This window comes from Schistocerca nitens, chromosome 9, assembly GCF_023898315.1.
Source record: "Schistocerca nitens isolate TAMUIC-IGC-003100 chromosome 9, iqSchNite1.1, whole genome shotgun sequence".
In the NCBI taxonomy this organism is placed as follows: domain Eukaryota; kingdom Metazoa; phylum Arthropoda; class Insecta; order Orthoptera; family Acrididae; genus Schistocerca; species Schistocerca nitens.
The window spans coordinates 93,208,945-93,230,696 of NC_064622.1; the positions used below are offsets into that span (position 1 = coordinate 93,208,945).

Genomic DNA, 21,752 nt, shown 5'->3' on the forward strand with positions numbered 1-21,752 from the left:
TCATTAGTTATGTGATATATCCATCTAATCTTCAGCATTCTTCTGTAGCACCACGTTTCGAAAGCTTCATTCTCTTCTTGTCCAAACTACTTATCGTCCATCGTTCACTTCCATACATGGCTACACTCCATAAAAATACTTTCAGAAACGACTTCCTGAGACTTAACTCTATATTCGATGTTAACAAATTTCTCTTCTTCAGAAACGCTTTCCTTGCCACTGCCAGTCTACATTTCATATCCTCTCTACTTCGACCATCATCAGTTATTTTGGTCCCCAAATAGCAAAACTCCTTTACTACTTTAAGTGTCTCATTTACTAATCTAATTCCCTCAGCTTCACCTGACTTAATTCGACAACATTCCATTATCCTCGTTTTGCTTTTGTTGATGTTCATTCTATATCCTCCTTTCAGGGCACTGTCCATTCCGTTCAACTGCTCTTCCTTTTTGCAGTTTCTTCAGTTTTAATCTACAGTTTATTACCTATAGGTTGTGGTCAGAGTCCACATCTGGCCCTCGAAATGTCTTACATTTACAACCTGGTTCCTGAATCTCTGTCTTACCATTATATAATCCATCTGAAACCTTCCAGTATCTCCAGGCTTCTTCCATGTATACAACCTTCTTTCATGATTCTTGAACCAAGTGTTAGCTATGATTAAGTCATACTCTGTGCAAATATGTACCAGACGGCTTCGTTTCTTACCCCCATTCCATATTCACCTGCTACGTTTCCTTCTCTTCCTTTTCCTACTATCGAATTCGTCACCCATGACTATTAAATTTTCGTCTCCCATCACTATCCGAATAATTTATTTTATCTCATCATACATTTCTTCAATTTCTTCGTTATCTGCAGAGCTAGTTGGCATATAAACTTGTACTACTGTAGTAGGCGTGGGCTTAAGGAATCTGACATTCCACGCTCCGATCCGTAGAACGCCAGTTTTCTTTCTCCTGATAACAACGTCCTCCTGAGTAGTCCCCGCCCGGAGATCCGAATGGGGGACTATTTTACCTCCGGAATATTTTACCCAAGAGGACCCCATCATCATTTAACCATACAGTAAAGCTGCATGCCCTTGGGAAAAATTACGGCTGTAGTTTCCCCTTGCTTTCAGCCGTTCGCAGTACCGGCACAGCAAGGCCGTTTTGGTTAGTGTTACAGGGCCAGATCAGTCAATCATCCAGACTGTTGCCCCTGCAACTACTGTAAAGGCTGCTGTCCCTCTTCAGGAACCACATGTTTGTCTGGCCTCTCAACAGATACCCCTCCGTTGTGGTTGCACTTACGGTACGGCTATCTGAATCGCTGAGGCACGCAAGCCCCCCCACCAACGGCAAGGTCCATGTTTCATATGGTTTATGGGGGGCAGGGGGGGGGGGTGCAGAGGAGGTACGATAGCCTAATTAATATTCAGATAAATAAAAACATGGTTCATATCAGTCAGAGAGTTCAGTGCACTTTAAAACCATGCTCGAAATAGTGTTAATTTTAGTGCTTTCATTTGCGATTCCAAAGATAAACCCTACGGAAGACAACGTTGAACAAAGTCATGCAACTTAACAGGTTAGACCAGACCCTAGTAAAAAAAAATGACGATAAGCAAGATTTCTAGATAAGTGCAGTTTGTCTACAAAGAAGGTTGCTTACAAATCATCTGTGCGACCAAGCGCAGGATATTGCTCAAGTGTGTGGGATCCCAACCAAATAGCACCAACAGGAAATATTGAGCGTATACAAAGAAGGGCAATGTGCTTAGTCACGCGTTTGTTTGACTAATGGAAGAGCTTCACAAAGTAACTGAACAGGAAAATACTTGAAGACAGACGCAAACAAGCACCGTCGAAGGGCGTTCGACGTATGAGGTGCCGCCATGACGGGGAGCCAAGGCTGAAAATTCTCCTCACTACCAAAAATTCAAAATACATAAAATCCAGACCAATACACTTACAAAATAGCAATGGCACTAAATGGAAGATAAAGAAAGAAATGAGAAAGTGCATCTAAAAGTCCATTCAGTAGCCAAAATAGCAATTGAGATACTACATTTGAAAATACCTTCACTTAAGAAATTAATAACTTTTGAACGCCATAAGGTTCAAATGGTTCAAATGGCTCTGAGCGCTATGCGACTTAACTTCTGAGGTCATCAGTCGCCTAGAACTTAGAACTAATTAAACCTAACTAACCTAAGGACATCACACACATCCATGTCCGAGGTAGGATTCGAACCTGCGACCGTAGTGGTCGCTCGGCTCCAGACTGTAGCGCCGAGAACCGCACGGCCACTCGGGCCGGCACGCCTTAAGGATGTATAGGAACCACGTATCCACAAATAGAGCCTGAACAGCATTATCGAATCATAGTTTCAGAATTTTTATTAATGCAACATGTTTTGAAATTTGAGTCGGAAAGTTAATTAAAAGAATTAAAAAAACTTTTTTTAATGGAAAATAAATTACGAATTATTAAATATACCGGCAGTATAAGACGGCAGACTATAGCAGCTAAATGTAGTTGTGTAAATTTCATTATGTTTCATAAAAAGTAATAGCATATGGGGATAAGCTAACTATCTCACTGGTTAAAACATTACGGCGTAAAGTCAAGCGCCGGCACGTCAGTCAGGAACGAAAGATGGCCTTGAGAAAACGGCAGCGAATCACACTCTGACCGACCCCTCTCTAGGACGACAACGCGACGGCAGAGGCCCCCATGTGAAGAGGACATACGCGCCGCGACCGACTGCCAACGCCCAGTTGAATAGCCGCTTTACGACTAGCGACTTGGATAGAAGCGTCAACGCTCGTTACTTCGCTTGCACACTCTATGTAACATAGAGTTGGCAATTGTTATACTGAAGAGAATGCTTAGTTTGTATGTCGCCCTTTGCTTGCGACACATTTGTGTAATTGTCAAAGTTAAGTATCGTCATTTACTTTTTGTAATAAAACTAATTAATGCGATTTGTTTGAATTGTATGTCTAGCGAACCGAAGACGCAGGATTCCTAGAATCCACATATTTCACGACGAGCATGGAGACATAATAAAAAATAAAACGAATAATGAGAAAACCAAGGACACCAGCATAAACTAACGGAAAAAGAGGTAAGCAGCTGAAGCTTTTAAAGTCATGTGTAATGTGAGGGCAGTGAAATGAAAACGACAAAGATGAAAAAAAAGCGAATAACTATTTACTGTTCCACATGTAATCATCATAACTTGTAACCTCCCTCCTTACTAATCGGTTAATGAGATACTACGAACGTGTTTGCGTACGCCTAATAAATTTGGTTTTCTACAAGGCTTTCGTCTCCGAAGAAATTCGGCCGGTTGGTAGGAAGGAGTGTACAATACGCTGTTCTAATGAACAGCCTATTCTACACCTGTACTTTCTACTTATTTGTATTTTGTTCAATACTTACAAGAGTGTCATCACTAACAATAAATACGAAACGAAGAGGGGAACCATCTGACTCAAAGAGTCCCCAACAAATATAACTGAAATAACAGAGACATTAACTATTGCGATCGCTAGCCAAATTGGGCACTGTTCTGTCCAATATCTCATCAATAATGAGGATAACAATGAATACGTAACCGTTTCGCTGTTTTTTGATAACACATTACGAATTGATAATGGATAAAGAAAGCAGTCTTATATCGTTAATACTCATATATGTTAATGTGAAAAAGATATTTAAAGTCGCTGTCAGAAAGTCAATAATTTACTAGATATAGCTCTTTTTTTACGACAATAATCTTCGTAACCTCAGATTAACGTTTTGTTACATCCACTGTTTTCCTCGATATGGCAAGCAAGCTACGTGCTTTGAGGAGAATATAATTACCGTCAACATTTACTGGATAAAATGAGCAACTGCTGGCTTTCAACAGATTGACAACGCCGAAATATGAACCATGCCAGTACACGACAGCATTATTACAATAGATACAGATACGAAATGTGTGAACTTAATTTATTCTTTTCCTGGATCTGAAATTGCCAGAATTCCTTTCATTTTAATTTGCTTTACTTTTTTCAGTCAATTGTCAAGCATTACTATGCCAGTAAATATTATTGAGCACCAGTGTTAACTTACTGAGGCTTCATTTCAATTACTTTCAGCCATCTTCTAGCAAACAAACAAAACTGGAAGTATCAGCAGGAGGAATTTTAACCAATGACTCTTCTCCAGCATAAGTACGGGAAAGCTCCCTTTCTAGCCAATGATAGCCACAAGAGATTTAGCCAATAGCTCCTTCTTTGCCATTAGGGCGGGAATACCTCTCTTACTATCCAAGAACGATGGCCCACGAATGCTACTCACAAGAATATTACCCAATAATGCCATTTCTCCAGCACAAGCGCGGCAAAACTCACCTTTATACGAGAACGCGACAGGGGTCTCTGACAGTGCTCAATATACAGTGGACACTACATGATCCTGAAGAAGAGGGGTAGAAACGCCGAGCGTACAGAAGAAATATGAAGCGACGGAACAGTCAGCGGAATTTACCATCAGTGACAACGGCCACGAAACGCTGCAGACTTACATAAAAGCGGCAATGATAGTCTTTCATTACGTTTCTTCTAACTATTTAAACAACGACATGCGGTTGTTGAATAAGTAGAAAGAAATTGGGCCCTAAGTAAATGATAAAGGCTGAGGATACTGACCAGATCAGGTATAGTGTCAAGATCAGGTACGTATAGTTTATACGTACAGTACTTATTACTGAAATAAAATTCACTGAAATGTCACTGGGTAGTGCCCCACAAAAGTTTTCGACGTGAACGAAAATAAAACAACCTTACAGTTCGTTGCAGATATTAAGCCGTCGTTTTCGCAGTCGTCTAAATGCTCCCATTGCGCCATGTAATACAGCGGGCACATCTTGATTCGCAATGACCAATTATAGGGTAGGGTCTCTACGTTACTGAGCCTCTTACATCTGCCCACACTCGCCATGCTCTTGCTGCCTCGCTAATAACATCTGCCCCTCATATAGACCCGACAGTTCAAGACGCTTTTGTATGTTCACTCTGACGCCTCACAACCAAGTCTTTAATTTCTGCCAACGATATTGCTTTTCCTACAACCCCTAAGGGCATTACCTCACAATAAATATATCATAACATAAAATTATTTATACAGATTACAGAACGTATTAGTTTCTAATTAATACGTAGGACCTAAAGATTTACGGAATGAAACAAGGACATCATATTACAGTAAACATAATAGACAAAAATTTTAGGTAGTGCATCTGTATTGTTGTTGTTGTTGTTGTTGTGGTCTTCAGTCCAGAGACTGGTTTGATGCAGCTCTCCATGCTACTCTATCCTGTGCAAGCTTCATCATCTCCCAGTACCTACTGCAACCTACATCCTTCTGAATCTGTTTAGTGAATTCATCTCTTGGTGTCCCTCTACGATTTTTACCATCCATGCTGCCCTCCAACACTAACTTCGAGATCGCTTGATGCCTCAGAATAGGTCCTACCAAGCGATCCCTTCTCCAAGTCAAGTTGTGCCACAAATTTCTCTTCTCCCCAATTCTATTCAGTACCTCCTCAATAGATATGTTATCAACCCATCTAATCTTCAGTATTCTTTTGTGGCACCACATTTCGAGAGCTTCTGTTCTCTTCTTGTCTAAACTTTCAGAAACGACTTCCTGACACTTAAATCTATACTCGATGTTAGCAATTTCTCTTCTTCAGAAACGCTTTCCTTGCCATTGCCAGTCTACATTTTATATCCTCTCTACTTCGACCATCATCAGTTATGTGCTCCCCAAATAGCAAAACTCATTTATTACTTTAAGCGTCTCACTTATTAATGTAATTCCCTCAGCATCATTCGATTTAATTCGACTACATTCCATCATCTTCGTTTTGCTTTTGTTGATGTTCATCTTATATCCTCCTTTCAAGACACTGTCCATTCCGTTCAGCTGCTCTTCCAGGTCCTTTCGTGTCTCTGACAGAATTACAATGTCACCGGCGGACCTCAAAGTTTTTATGTCTTCTCTGTAGTGTTAGCAGTTAGCCAACACTACGCACACTACTTCGTTGAGGAGGCCGAATGCACGCGTTAAACTCACGCAGGCTAGAGATAGGTCTGAAACAGGATACGTAATGAATGCTATAAAGAAAAGTACGTAGCTGCTGGAATACTTAATTTTAATCCATCCTTGTGGTACATCGCTCTTGACGATACAAGTGAGACTCTTTAGATACAAGCTATGTAATGCTAATGGCTCCTTGCTAGGTAGTAGCCATTGACTTATCTGAAGGCTATTCTAACTATCGGCTCTGCAAATGAGCGAGGCTTCGTCAGTGTGCATCGCTAGCTACGTCGTCCGTACAACTGGGGCGAGTGCTAGTAAGTCTCTCGAGACCTGCCGTGTGGTGGCGCTCGGTCTGCGATCACTGTCAGTGGCGACACGCGGGTCCGACATGTACTAATGGACCGCGGCCGATTTAAAGCTACCACCTAGCAAGTGTGGTGTCTGGCAGTGACGCCACATTCTCCATGGATTTTAATTCCTACTACGAATTTTTCTTTTGTTTCCTTTACTGCTTGATCAATATACAGATTGAATAACACCGGGGATAGGCTACAACCCTGTCTCACTCCCTCCCCAGCCACAGCTTCCCTTTCATGTCCCTCGACTCTTACAATTGCCATCTGGTTTCTGTACAAATTGTCAGTAGCTTTTCGCTCCTTGTATTTTACACCTGCCACCTTCAGAATTTGAAAGAGAGTATTCCATTCAACATTGTCAAAAGCTGTCTCTAAGTCTACAAATGCTAGAGACATAGGTTTACCTTTCCTTAATCTATTTTCTAAGACAAATCGCAGAGTCGGTATTGCATAACGTGTTTCAGCATTTCTACGGAATCCAAACTGATCTTCCCCGAGGTCAGGTTCTACCAGTTTTTCCATTCGTCTGTAAAGAATTCGTGTAAGTATTTTGCAGCCGTGGCTTATTAAACATAGTTCGGTAATTTTCACATCTGTCAACACTTGCTTTCTTTGGGATTGGAATTATTATATTCTTCTTGAAGTCTAAGGGTATTTCGCCTGTCTCATACATCTTGCTCACCAGATGGTAGAGTTTTGTCAGGACTGGCTCTCCCAAGGCCATCAGTAGTTCTAATGGAATGTTGTCTACTCCCGGGGCTTTGTTTCGACTCAGGTCTTTCAGTGCTCTGTCAAACTCTTCACGCAGTATCATACCTCCCATTTCATCTTCATCTACATCCTCTTCCATTTCCATAGTATTGTTCTCAAGAACATCGCCCTTGCATAGACCCTCTGTATACTCCTTCCACCTTTCTGCTTTGCCTTCTTTGCTTAGAACTGGGTTTCCATCTGAGCTCTTGATATTCGTACAAGTGTACACCTTTTCTCCAAAGGTCTGTTTAATTGGGATCGGCAGTATCTATCTTGCCCCTAATGATATAAGCCTCTACATCCATACATTTGTCCTCTAGCCATCCCTGCTTAGCCATTTTGCAGTTCCTGTCAATCTCATTTTTGAGATGTTTGTATTCCATTTTGCCTGCTTCGTTTTCTGCATTTTTGTATTTTCTCCTTTCATCAATTAAATTCAATATCTCTTCTGTTACCCAAGGATTTTTATTTGCCCTCGTATTTTTACCTACTTGATCCTCTGCTGCCTTCACTACTTCATCTCTCAAAGCTACGCATTCTTCTTCCACTGTATTTCTTTCCCCCATTCCTGTCAATTGTTCCCTTATGCTCTTCCTGAAACTCTCTACGACCTCTGGTTCTATCAGTTTATCCAGGTCCAATCTCCTTAAATTACCATGTTTTTGCAATTTCCTCAGTTTCAATCTACGGTTCACAACCAATAGATTGTGGTCAGAGTCCACATCTGCCCCTGGAAATGTCTTACAATTTAAAACCTGGTTCCTAAATCTCTGTCTTACCATTACATAATCTATCTGAAGCATTCCAGTATCACCAGGCCTCTTCCATGTACACAACCTTCGTTCATGATTCTTGAACCAAGTGTTAGCTATGATTAAGTTATGCTCTGTGCAAAATTGTACCAGGCGGCTTCCTCTTTCATTCCTTACCGCCATTCCATATTCACCTACTACGTTTCCTTCTCTTCCTTTTCCTACTAACGAATTCCAGTCACCCATAGCTATTAAATTTTCGTCTCCCTTCACTATAATTTCTCTTATCTCATCATACGTTTCATCAATCACTGTCTTCTGCGGAGCTAGTTGGCATATAAACTTGAACTGCCGTAATAGGCGTGGGCTTCGTGTCTATCTTGGCCACAATAATGCGTTCACTATGCTATTTGTAGTAGCTTACCCGCGTTCCTATTTTTTATTCATTATTAAACCTACTCCTGCATTACCCTTATTTGTTTTTGTATTTATAACCCTGTATTCACCTGACCAGAAGTCTTGTTCCTCCTGCCTTCACTAATTCCCACTATATCTAACTTTAACCTATCAATTTCCTTTTTAAATTTTCTAACCTACCTGCCCGATTAAGGGATCTGAAATTCCACTCTCCGCCCCTTAGAACGCCAGTTTTCTTTCTCCTGATAACAACGTTCTCCTGAGTAGTTCCCGCCCGGAGATCCGAATGGGGAACGCATCTGTGCTGCAGTGTCACAAATTGTTAGTACAATTATCCCAATGTGAGACAAGACTGTTAATGGAAAAACGTGTGTGGTTGCCTACGGAACCATGATTGTACCGAGGCGTGCACCTCTTCGTCCGAAGCAAATCGACGGCCATGAATGTCTTTCTTCACGACACCAAAAATATGAAAATCGCATAGGGAGAGGTTGGAACTGTATGGAGGATGTGTAAGGGCATTCCAGCGAAATTTCTCCAGTATATTCGAAACAACCTTGGCAAGACGTGGGCGTGGACTGGCAATTAACAGAATGCAGTGCGGAATACTTCTTTGGCTGACGGAATCTTTTCGTACTGCGTCAGTCAAGGCGTTGCAGGTGATTCTTGTACACTCTGTCTCCAGACACGAAAAACAGCAGCGAGCTGTTGGCCACAGGCAAGTAAGAAATACACCATCATATCCTCCACCTGTAGCAGAAACGATGGGGTGATGCCTAAACAGCGAGACGCACCTATTGTTTTTTATCAGAAATACTGCACTGATGCATCAGTTCGTAGCGTTTCCGTTTTGCGTGTCAGTATTCCGGTTCCTATGTGTTTATTAGCCGATTATCGTTTTTTTTTATTGTAGTTCGCTGTTGATCGTTGAGTTTACGTATTGTCATTTTGTCATTTGGAGATAGTAGGTGCACCTGTGGACGTTAGAAAATGCAGTGCCAAGTGGAAAAATCGGAACATTGTGGACATATTCTTCTGTTTGAGTTAAACAGAGGGGTGACAGTAGCGGAGGCCGCCAGAAACATTTGTGCCATTTATGGGGATAATGCCACAGGACAGAGCACGAAAAGAAAATGGTTTTCCCGTTTTAAGGAGGTTTGCGTTCACATTAGTTGCTCTCTTCGTTCAGAAAGGCCTTTGGGGTTTAATGAGAATCGTTTAAACGTATAAATCCACGTCAATGTACTCGAGAACTGGCAAATGTGCTGATCATTCCACCATAATGCGACATCTTGTAAGCGTATTGTCATATCGCTGGCTTGGTTGTGGAGTATCTTTGCGGGCAGCCGCGTCTGTCGAGTCGAGCGCGGGACACGGTACTGTTATGTCGTGTCGTGTGTAGCTCTGCATGTGACAGGCATTGTTAGCATGGAAGTTGAAATGTTGCTACAAGTGCTATTACAGTAAAGTGATAAAATAAGTAAATGATTAAGAGGAAAGTGCGTCAAGAAGTAATTTAAAAATGAGCAGTGCCGATAACATATTTTGTATCCTCTCGTTGCGTGTCGTACCGTACAGTGTCAATCATCCGCGCCGTGTTCGGTCTCCCAGAATGAACTGATGTGAATCAGTAGAAATTAGTTACCATAAAAGAGTGCAGTCAAGTGCCAGTGACTTGTAGCGAGCGTGAGAACGTGCGTTCGATCATCGCGTTTCCGTATTATCAACAATCAGCCGCACCGCGACGGTTACGCGCACGCTCGTACAAGTGAGAACTGAGAACTGAAAAATTAACTTTGTGGACAGTGTTATATCATTACTAGTATCAAGGAGGACTGGTATCAAAAGAAATCTGTGTATGCGTGGCGAGCGTAAGAATTTTCGTTCGATTAGTCGGCTTTCGCATCATCAACAATCATCCGCGCCGTGTTCGGTACGTGTACGCTCTTCCAAGTGATATTGTGCGCCGATAATCATCAAGATTGTTAATTGGGACTTAGAGTGTAAACAGCGCAACCTGCGACTTTCTTTTAGCGTCTCAGAGTACAGTTGTTCATACCAGACGTAGAACAGTGTTGTGCTTTGACGTTGAGTGGCTCCCCTAACTCGTTTATGTATATCGATACATAATTTCAGGCAAGCCAGCAACAGTGTGGAGCAGAACAGTACGACCACAAGCATTGTCAGGTACGTGGTGTGGATAGGGCACACGGTCAAGAAAAGCAGGAACGACAACCACTTTAAGGAACCACAAAAATGGCTCTGGGACTATGGGACTTAACATCTGAGGTCATCAGTCCCCTAGAACTTAGAACTACTTAAACCTAACTAACCTAAGGACATCACACACATCCACGCCCGAGGCAGGATTCGGACCTGCGACGTAGCGGTCGCGCGGTTCCAGATTGAACTGCTCGGCCACATCGGCCGGCTTTTAAGGAACCACCCCACCCATCTGTACCCCCGGGCGTTTTACATGGCGACCGTGTCCTGTAATAGCACTTGTAGCAACACTTCAACTTCCTTGCTAACAATGTCTCTCACATGCAGAGCTACATACTACACAACATAACAGTACAATGTCCCGTGCTCGACTCGACAGACGCGGCTTACCGCAAACATACTCCACAACCAAGCCAGCGATATGACACTGCGCTTACAATCTGCATGAACGGAGAAGCAGAATGAGTTTTTCACTCTGCAGCGGAGTGTGCGCTGATGTGAAACTTCCTGGCAGTTTAAAACTGTGTGGCGGACCGAGACTCGAACTCGGGACACAGTTTTAATCTGCCAGGAAGTTTCATGTCAGCGCACACTCCGCTGCAGAGTGAAAAGCTCATTCTGGAAACATCCCCTAGGCTGTGGCTAAGCCATGTCTCCGCAATATCCTTTCTTTCAGGAGTGTTAGTTCTGCAAGGTTCGCAGGAGAGCTTCTGTAAAGTTTAGAAGGTAGGAGACGAGGTACTGGCAGAAGTAAAGCTGTGAGGACGGGGCGTGAGTCGTGCTTGGGTAGCTCAGTTGGTAGAGCACTTGCCCGCGAAAGGCAGAGGTCCCGAGTTCGAGTCTCGGTCCAGCACACAGTTTTAATCTGCTAGGAAGTTTCATGAATGGGGAAGATTCAAAAATCGGGTGTATGGTACCAAATGCTCTACGCCAATATCACTAAACTCAGAGGACGGCCATATGTGTATTTCTGCTTGTTCGTTATCAGTTTGCGGGTGAACATCACCGACCGTACCTATCCTGTATCGTTACTGATAACGAGAATGGTGTCTTTGTGTTGACGTAAGGAAAAGGAAGGAATGGTCGAGACAAAACATAGCAGCAACTCTCCGTACAGTGACCTACGGGCGTCCACAAAAACTGATGCTATGCATCTGGTGGAACAGCGACGGTGCGGTGTCTATGAATTGCTTTCCCATCGCAACTGACATTTACTCTCAATAAGTGAGACGTCTTGCAGAGAATCTAAGAGCAATGACCAGCAAGACTGTGTGAAATGATGCTACTTCACGATAATTCCTGCCGTCATTCTGCTAGACATACAAAAGACACTATAAAGGAGTTGGGTTGAGAAGTCATTCCACACCCACCTTATTCACCTGATCTTGCGCCCTCAGATTTTCACCTTTTCCCTATCAATCATCCGCTGCTGCTACGGTCACAAATTCAAATTCTGCCTCGGGCATGGATGTGTCTGATGTCCTTAGGTTAGTTAGATTTAAGTAGTTCTAAGTCTAGGGGACTGGGGACCTCCGATGTTAAGTCGCATAGCGCTCAGAGCCATTTGAACCTATCAAACATCCTTCAAGAAACTTTCTTTCCAGATGAAAATACGCTTCAAACACGGGTCGACGAGTTTAAGCCTCAAAACCACACGACTTTTACACACGGGATCGGAATGTTAGTCCAGCGTTGGGAGAACTGTTGTAAATAGTGAAAGGGAGTATATTACTGACGACTAAAGTCTCTGTTACGTGCATCTGTTGTGTTTATTAAACTTATGGGAAACGCTGCGAACTTATCCACCAACCCATTGAAATAGAGACAGCAAATGGCGCACGTTGGTCATCACAGCTGACACAAGAAAACACATCTCCGAATATACCTGTCGTGAAGTAGGGACGCCGTAACATAATATCCGCAGATATCCTCCCGCTGTATGCCGAAGTTGTTGTCACTGATCGGCAGCAACTAAATCAGCAGAGAAGACTCGATTAGTCAAACTCAAGAAGATACTGCGCTGGGAGACAACACGGCAGATGCTGGACAATTGTCGACGCTATTTCCAGAAACGCACGGGTAGCGCGTTATCTTATGAATCAACGACCGTCTGCTGCACTACAGAAGGTTGTAACGGGATATCGAGAACGCAGCTGAGGTCGACAGCTGTGGGAGACGAACAGACATCCCCGGCGATCGCAACACCATGGAGGAAGCGCAGCAGCAGCAGCAGGTGTCAATGTCTGCGCTGGTGGTGCCACCGCTCCCGTAGGAACGTAAACATTATGACAAATATCTCTAGCTCTTCTGTGCATCGACAGTTCGCTTTCATTCACCGCTAAGATTATATCCGCTGTCACGTTTGAAGTTCTTCTCGCACATTCTTAATTCTGTAGCATCGTTAACAACAGATCCCAATATGTAGGAACCTGGGACAAAACTTTTGTTTCGGCAAACGGCATGTTGTGTTTGTTTGAGAGGCTGATCTCAGCAGCTGCAGATTTCTCCATTTCTCGATTTTTAATATGCGCTTGATGTTCTGTACAGTGCTCGGAAACGGTAGGGATGGACTGACCGATGTAAGTGCTTCCGCACTGAAAAGCGAAGTTGTAAATCCGAAAGATCTCGAGGCCAAGAGTGTCCTTAACAGGGAGTAACATCTGTTTGTCTTCTTAGGAGGTCGTAAAATAGGTCTTCCTTCTCGTTTGCCGTCGATTCTGCCTATTTTTCTGGGAGTAGCGCCACAGTATGGAAGGAATGTTTCTTTGGATCGTTTGCATATCTACATATATACTCCGCTAGCCACAACCCAGTGTGTGGCGGAGGGCACAATTCGCGCCAAAGTCATATTTAGCCCCCCACCCACTGTTCCACTCGCGGATCGCGCGAGGGAAAAACGACTGTCTGAACGCCTCAGTACGAGCTGTTATTTCCCTTATCTTTTAATGGTGATCATTGCGCGATTTGAAAGTTGGTGATAATAATATATGCTCTACATCCTCGGTGAAGATCGGATTTCGGAATTTAGTGAGCAGCCCCTTCCGTTTAGCGCGTTGTCTGTCTGCAAGTGTGTCCCACTTCAAACTTTCTATGAGATTTGTAATCTCTCGCGATGGCTAAATGTACCAGTCTCGAATCTTGCCGCTCTTCTTTGGACCTTCTCAATCTCTTGAATCAGACCCAACTGGTAAGGGTCCCATACAGACGAACAATACTCTAAGACTGGTCGAACTAATGTATTGTAAGCAATTTCCTTTGTTGAAGAACTGCATCGCTTCAGTATTCTACCAATAAACTCCAACCCAGAGTTCGCCTTGCCCGTTACTTAGTTCAAATGGCTCTGAGCACTATGGGACTTAACATATGAGGTCATCAGTCCCCTAGAACTTAGAACTACTTAAACCTAACTAACCTAAGGACATCACACACGTCCATGCCCGAGGCAGGATTGAAACCTGCGACCGTAGCGGTTGCGCGGTTCCAGACTGAAGCACCTAGAACCGCTCGGCCACACCGGCCGGCGCTCGTTACTTGTGTAATCTGATCATTCCATTTGAGATCATTTCGAATAGTCACACACAGATACTTGACGGATGTTCCCGCTTCCAAAGACTTCTCATTTATTTTGTACTCGTACAGAATGGGATTTTCGCAGTAGGTTACACTTACTAATATTGAGAGATAACTGCCAGTCATTACACCACGCATTTATTTTCTGCAAATCCTCATTGATTTGCTGACAACTTTGGTGTGATACTACTTTCCTTATATTGTAGCACGTTGACCTCATATTACGTGAACCATAGCCGTTCTTTCTGAACACGTGCTTCATATGATTAATTTCGAAATCCAAGTGATCCTCGTCAGAAATGGTGCTTGCTCTGTGTGTCAATGTATTTAAAACTACTCTCTTCTACACTGGGCGGTGAAAACTCTGGGCGCTAAGATACAAATCACAGTGTGTCAGCTTGCTGTAAACTGAGTAGTCGACACGTCCATCTCACTTGTTCAAAAACATCTAAAAATGGCAGCCTTTCTTCTTTCTCTTTCTCGGCAGTAAACTGGATATTTGTGTGCATACTGTTCATATGTTCGAGGAAGTGCTCAAGACTTCTAGGCCGTGTGGCCAGACCACAAACGTGTCGCCAATCTAATGATAAAATGAAGATGGACAAAGGGGAGCCAACTTTAATGCACGTTCCTCAAAACGTTTCTTAAAAAGTTCATCACTGCTGGAGATAATGGGAAACTCATAGACATTCCATTGGTCATTTCATGGACGCCATACAAGACCGCCATCGAAGTCGTCGTCGCAACACGCCGGAATAACTTTATCATTTCAGGAGGAAAATGTTCTGGCTGCAGTTTCAATATGTCCTCCACAGGAACATTGGCAAATACGGAGACAACATCCAAGCTAACTAAATTATTGTTTGGGCACTTGTTTTGGCATTTAAGAGTTGAGAGTTTCTAATGTAACGTCCACAGCTGCCAAGTATCAGAGTCATTAAATTAGTTACATATTTTGCCAGCCGTTAGGTAGGAGAACCAATACCTCTAATAATAGGCTTCACTGGAATACTTTCCTTGTGGACTTTAGGTAATCTGTACAGCCTGGGAGGTCTAGGAGCTCGTGTTTTAAGATTTTGATGACATCCTGTGGTAGACTAGAATTCTTCAGGAACTACACCGTTTTTATGCGCTTTGACGGAGTTGGGTCCCATTTCACGCACCTGTGCGTGCTATCCTCCAACAACGATGCCACTGTGCTGTGATATTTAGTAGTATTTTAAAAAACGCGGAATTTCCCTTGTCAGCAGGAAGCACCACAAGATCTTCATCTTTACCCAATGCACGGAGTCCGCTCCCTCTACTCTGCTGGTGTTAGGTTTGGCCGGCGTGGCTGAGGCTAAAATTCGACCGTGTGGTAAGTCTTACCTCGTCGGCGGCATGAGAAATGTCGCACCACCTGTTCCATTATGCAGTGTTACATCCAGAAAAATAGACACAGTCCTGAGAAGACGAGGCAGAGGACCTGTTCTCCGACCTCCTAAGAAGATAAATGGGACGCTACGCTATTTTAAGAACAGCCTCAGCCTCAGGATCCCTGGGATTTACATCTCTTGTGAGTGCGAAAGCAATTACGTCGAAGTTGTCTAAAACAGCCACAAGTCGCACTTGTATTTTTATTGACCAGTTTCGCTCTTCAAATAAACATTATCAGAACGCACACTATAAAAGGTACAAATTGAGACAATGCGGGAAACTCAACACTGACATTAGTAAAGTACATACTCTACTTCCAGTATGGTGACAGTCGTTTAAAGTTGGCTGACAGTTCTGAAGATTAATTTGGCTGTACTATAGTACTGAAACTTACATTTAAAGCACGTTTACAGTACAGTAGTAAATGATGACATTGACATTGACAGCGCCAAGGATGAAACTGACTGTAGAACAGTGGTTGTAACGTCCATGGTACCGTCTATCCAAGGATAATTTACAATTACAGAAAACGAAAGTTACATTAATCGCCTCTGTCGTGGGAGTGTTTATAGACATCTCAGATCTGTAAGTAACTGCCTAGCTTTAAAAAGACGAGTAAATGTGTCAAAAATTAAAATATCTTACAAAGTACACTAGAAAATGGAGAGAAGGCTTCCGAAGTAAGAGTCATTTCAGGTGTACCGCAGGGGAGTGTCATAGGACCGTTGCTATTCACAATATACATGAATGACCTTGTGGATAACATCGGAAGCTCACTGAGGCTTTTTGCAGATGATGCTGTAATACACCGAGAGGTTGTACAATGGAAAATTATACTGAAATGCAGGAGGATCTGCAACGAATTGCCGCATGGTGCAGGGAATGGCAATTGAATCTCAATGTAGAAAAGTGTAATGTGCTGCGAAAATATAGAAAGAAAGATCCTTTATCATTTAGCTACAATATAGCAGGTCAGCAACTGAAAGCAGTTAATTTCATAAATTATCTGGGAGCAGGCATTAGGAGTGATTTAAATTGGAATGACCATATAAAATTAATCTTCGGTAAAGCAGATGCCAGACTGAGATTTATTGGAAGAATCCTAAGGAAATGCAGTCCGAAAACAAAGGAAGTAGGTTACAGTACACTTGTTTGCCCATTGCTTGAGTACTGCTCACCGGTGTGGGATCCGTACCAGATAGGGTTGATAGAAGAGATAGAGAAGATCCAACAGAGAGCAGCGCGCTTCATTACAGGATCATTTAGTAATCGCGAAAGCGTTACGGGGATGATAGATAAACTCCAGTGGAAGAGACGCTCAGTAGCTCGGTACGGGCTTTTGTCGAAGTTTCAAGAACATACCTTCACCGAGGAGTCAAGCAGTGTATTGCTCCCACTTAGGTATATTTCGTGAAGAGACCATGAGGATATAATCAGAGAAATTAGAGCCCACACAGAAGCAAACCGACAATCTTCCGACAATCTTTCTTTCCACGAACAATACGAGACTGGAATAGAAGGGAGAACCGATAGAGGTACTCAAGGTACCCTCCGCCAAACACCGTCAGGTGGCTTGCGGAGTATGGATGCGTTTAAAACTAGCGTTATCATAAGTATTTCTGTTAGGATGATACTGCAGGTATTATATTTTGGTTGCTTATCCATGTAGATTAAATTCGCTTTGTTCGTTTAATAAATTTGCGGCTTTTTCTTTTCTTCTACGAAAACTTCTAATTCTTCGAAAACATTTAACAGTGAACCTTTATCTGCAGTTTAAGTACTACAGTAGAGCCAAATTAATCTTTAGAGCTGTCAGCCAACTTTTAAAGGCAATCTTTAACGCTGTCAGCCAATTTTAAACGTAAGTCACCATACTGAAAGTAGGGAATATATTTTACGTAAAGTCTGTGTTAAGTTTTTTGTATTGTCTCAATTTTTATATTTTCCAGTGTATATTCTGATAATGCTCTTGTTCATTGAAGAGCGAAACCGGTCAATAAAAAATACAAAGTGCGACTTGTGGATGTTTTCGGAAACTTAGGTTTAACAGTAGCTCCCCCTGCAGGCAATGCCTCCTCTTCGTAAATTCGAGAAATTACATCGGTCAGTCCATCTGCATCGTTTCCGACCGCTGTGCAGAACATCAGCGGCATATTAACAATCGAGAACTGGAGAAATCTGCAGTTGCTGAGCACAGCGCAGACGTTGACACCATCTGCGACAGTATTACGTAATTTCCGACCCGTCATAAGCCGTCACCAAGGCAGTAGTTTTGTCGGTCAGTTGCCTCTGACGAAGATGGTGGAGGTAATGTAATAAAATGGAACACCTACAGCCATCCTTACAATATTATTTACTGTATGGCTACCAGTTCTACATCTAAATCTACATCCATACTCCGCAAGCCACCTGACGGTGTGTGGCGGAGGGTACCTTGAGTACCTCTATCGGTTCTCCCTTCTGTTCCAGCCTCGTATTGTTCGTGGAAAGAAGGATTGTCGCTAAGCTTCTGTGTGGGCCCTAATCTCTCTGATTTTATCCTCACGGTCTCTTCGCGAGATATGCGTAGGAGGAAGCAATATACTGCTTGACTCTTCGGTGAAGATATGTTATCGAAACTTTAACAAAAGCCCGTACCGAGCTACTGAGCGTCTCTCCTGCAGAGTCTTCCACTGGAGTTTATCTATCATCTCCGTAACGCTTTCGCGATTACTAATTGATCCTGTAACGAAGCGCGCTGCTCTCCGTTGGATCCTCTCTATCTCCTCCATAAACCCCATCTTGTACGGATCCCACACTGCTGAGTAGTATTCAAGCAGTGGGCGAACAAGCGTACTGTAACCTACTGCCTTTGCTTTCGGATTGCATTTCCTTAGGATTCTTCCAATGAATCTCAGTCTGGCATCCGCTTTACCGATGATCAACTTTATATGATCATTCCATTTTAAATCACTCCTAATGCGCACTCCCAGATAATTTATGGAATTAACTGCTTCCAGTTGCTGACCTGCTATTTTGTAGCTAAATGATAAGGGATCTATCTTTCTGTGTATTCGCAGCACATTACACTTGTCTACATTGAGATTCAATTGCCATTTCCTGCACTATGCGTCAATTCGCTGCAGAGCCTCCTGCATTTCAGTACAATTGTCCATTGTTACAACCTCTCGATACACCACAGCAGCATACGCAAAAAGCCTCAGTGAACTTCCGATGTCATCCACAAGGTCATTTATATATATATATTGTGAATAGCAACGGTCCTATGACACTCCCCTGAAATGACTCTTACTTCGGAAGACTTCTCTCCATTGAGAATGGCATGCTTCGTTCTGTTATCTAGGAACTCTTCAATCCAATCACACAAAAGGTCTGATAGTCCATATGCTCTTACTTTGTTCGTTAAAAGACTGTGGGGAACTGTATCGAACGCCTTGCGGAAGTCAAGAAACACGGCATCTACCTGTGAACCGGTGACTATGGCCCTCTGAGTCTCGTGGACGAATAGCGCGAGCTGGGTTTCACACGACCGTCTTTTTCGAAACCCATGCTGATTCCTACACAGTAGATTTCTAGTCTCCAGAAAAGTCATTACACTCGAACATAATACGTGTTCCAAAATTCTTCAACTGATCGACGTTAGAGATATAGGTCTATAGTTCTGAACATCTGTTCGACGTCCCTTCTTGAAAACGGGGATGACCTCTGCCCTTTTCCAATCCTTTAGAACGCTACGCTCTTCTAGAGACCTACGGTACACCGCTGCAAGAAGGGGGGCAAGTTCCTTCGCGTACTCTGTGTAAAATCGAACTGGTATCCCATCAGGTCCAGCGGCCTTTCCTCCTTTGAGCGATTTTAATTGTTTCTCTATCCCTCTGTCGTCTATGTCGATATCTACCATTTTGTCACCTGTGCGACAATCTAGAGAAGGAACTACAGTGCAGTCTTCCTCTGTGAAACAGCTTTGGAAAAAGACATTTAGTATTTCAGCCTTTAGTCTGTCATCCTCTGTTTCAGTACCATTTTGGTCACAGAGTGTCTGGACATTTTGTTTTGATCCACCTACCGCTTTGACATAAGACCAAAATTTCTTATAATTTTCTGCCAAGTCAGTACATAGAACTTTACTTTCGAATTCATTGAGCGCCTTTCGCATAGCCCTCCTCACACTACATTTCGCTTCGCGTAATTTTTGTTTGTCTTCAAGGCTTTGGCTATGTTTATGTTTGCTGTGAAGTTCCCTTTGCTTCCGCAGCAGTTTTCTAACTGGGTTGTTGTACCACGGTGGCTCTTTTCCATCTCTTACGATCTTGCTTGGCACATACTCATCTAACGCATATTGTACGATGGTTTTGAACTTTGTCCACTGATCCTCAACACTATCTGTACTTGAGACAAAACTTTTGTGTTGAGCCGTCAGGTACTCTGTATTCTGCTTTTTGTCACTTTTGCTAAACATAAAAATCTTCCTACCTTTTTTAATATTTCTATTTACGGCTGAAATCATCATTGCAGTAACAGCTTTATGATCGCTGATTCCCTGTTCTGCGTTAACTGTTTCAAATAGTTCGGGTCTGTTTGTCACCAGAAGGTCTAATATGTTATCGCCACGAGTCGGTTCTCTGTTTAACTCCTCGAGGTAGTTTTCAGATGAAGCACTCAAATAAATTTCACTGGATTCTTTGTTCCTGCCACCCGTTATGAACGTTTGAGTCTCCCAGTCTATATCCGGCAAATTAAAATCTCCACCCAGAACTATAATATGGTGGGGAAATCTACTCGAAATATTTTCCAAATTATCCTTCAGGTGCTCAGCCACAACAGCTGCTGAGCCAGGGGCCTATAGAGACATCCAATTACCATGTCTGAGCCTGCTTTAACCGTGACCTTCACCCAAATTATTTCACATTTCGGATCTCCGTCAATTTCCTTCGATACTATTGCACTTCTTATCGCTATAAATACGCCTTCCCCTTCACTGTCCAGCCTGTCTCTGCGGTATACATTCCAATCTGAGTTTAGGATTTCATTACTGTTTACGTCTGGTTTCAGCCAACTTTCTGTCCCTAGTACTATATGGGCATTGTGACCGTTTATTAATGAGAGCAGTTCTGGGACCTTTCTATAGACGCTCCTGCAGTTTACTATTAGCACATTAATACTGTTATTCCCTCTTGCATTTTCCCTACTCCTACCTCGCCGCGTCTCAGGATGCGTCTTTTCGGGCCTAGGGAGGGAATTCTCTAACATAAAAAACCCACATGTGCACTCTACGCGTACTCTGCTACCCTTTTAGCCGCTTCCGGCTTGTAGTGCACGCCTGACCTATTCAGGGGGACCCTACATTTCTCCACCCGATAGCGGAGGTCGCGAAATTTGCACCCCAGATCACCGAAGAATCGTATGAGCCTCTGGTTTAAGCCTTCTACACGGCTCCAAACCAGAGGACCGCGATCGGTTCTGGGAACGATACTACAAATAGTTAGCTCAGATTCCACACCGCGAGCGAGGCTTTCCGCCTTCACCAATTCCGCCAACCGCCTGTACGAACTGAGGATGACCTCTGAACCATACGGCAGGAGTCATTGGTGCCGACATGAGCAACAGTTTGCAGTCGGGTGCACCCAGTGCTCTCTATCGCCGCCGGCAGGGCCTCCTCCACATCTCTGATGAGACCCCCCGGCAAGTAGACAGAGTGAACACTGGCCTTCTTTCCCGACCTTTCCGCTATTTCCCTAAGGGGCTCCATCACCCGCCTAACGTTGGAGCTCCCAATAACTAGTAAACCCTTCCCCCTGTGTGCCTGCTCGAACCTTGCTGAAGGAGCGGCCACATGTCCACTCACAGGCAGAGCGGGCGATGTCACACGGCCAGCCTCCACATTGACCCTCCGCCTCGTGCGCCGCGAACGCCGCTGAACCCGCCACTCCCCTTGGGGAGAGGGTGGCCCAACCGCGCTTGGTACCCGCGAAGACGTGCTTCAGTAGACCATCTTCATGCCTTAACTCCAATCGTATACATGATTCATCAGTGACCAACATGTGTAAACCCTATTATTTCAGACTACCTATAACAACAATGTAGTGTGTCCAACATTCAAGTACCAATTGATCATTGGGCAACAAAACTGAACTTGTTTCTGCAGACTACCTGTAACAACCACGACGTGGCTCCAACCATC

At 43.4% G+C, this 21,752-nt stretch overlaps 1 protein-coding gene across 2 annotated transcripts in view; it reads right to left on the minus strand.

The window, feature by feature from the left end:
* Positions 1 to 21,752, minus strand: part of LOC126203635 (dehydrogenase/reductase SDR family member 11-like) — a 255,985-nt gene that overhangs the window by 53,839 nt on the left and 180,394 nt on the right. The gene's annotated exons all lie outside the window — the stretch shown is intronic.